The following is a 710-nucleotide window of genomic DNA, read 5'->3' on the forward strand; positions in this document are numbered from 1 at the left end:
TGTGTCTTTCCGCGGCCAATCAACGTCGAGGTAAACCGACAGGAACTCTGGGCAATATAGTTTATGTTAGTGAACTACAAACTAAGTACATCTCGGCACAACACTAACCCATAAAATATGGAAGAAGGTATGGTCACTAAAAGATATATGTTTATAATTAATAAAGTAAGAGAGGTGTCTTTTTGAAATTGTACACAGAATTTTCCCTGTAAAAGAGATAATCGTTTTAAGTAAATAGAGAGACAACTGTTGCGATTTTGTGGGAGCCCATTGTTACTTATTACTTACTATTACTTATTGAAACTGTTACTTATTTGTTTATTTTAATAAACAAATATTTAAGTGTGCAATAAATGTGCACACTCAAGGCTGTCTTGTATTGATGTTTCTGGCTTAATTTCAAGGCTTTTTGGAACACCAATTACTGATACTTCAATTCATCGTTATTTCTGTAATGCTTTTACAATGTGAATTGTGTCAAAGCAGCTTAACATAGAAGCTATAGTAAGTTAAAACTGTGTCAGTCCAGTTTTGAAGAGTCCAGAGTTGAATTTCAGTTTAGTTCAGTTCAGTGTGGTTTAATTTATATCATTTAAATAACATGACAAAACAATGTACAGAATACATTTTTCGTTCTTTCAAAAGTAGCTACACGTATTTTAGCTTATACAGCTAGTAATTTTATTTTATTAGGAAAATATATATTCATG

The sequence above is a fragment of the Danio aesculapii genome, chromosome 17 (genome assembly GCF_903798145.1).
Source record: "Danio aesculapii chromosome 17, fDanAes4.1, whole genome shotgun sequence".
NCBI classification, from domain to species: Eukaryota; Metazoa; Chordata; class Actinopteri; order Cypriniformes; family Danionidae; genus Danio; species Danio aesculapii.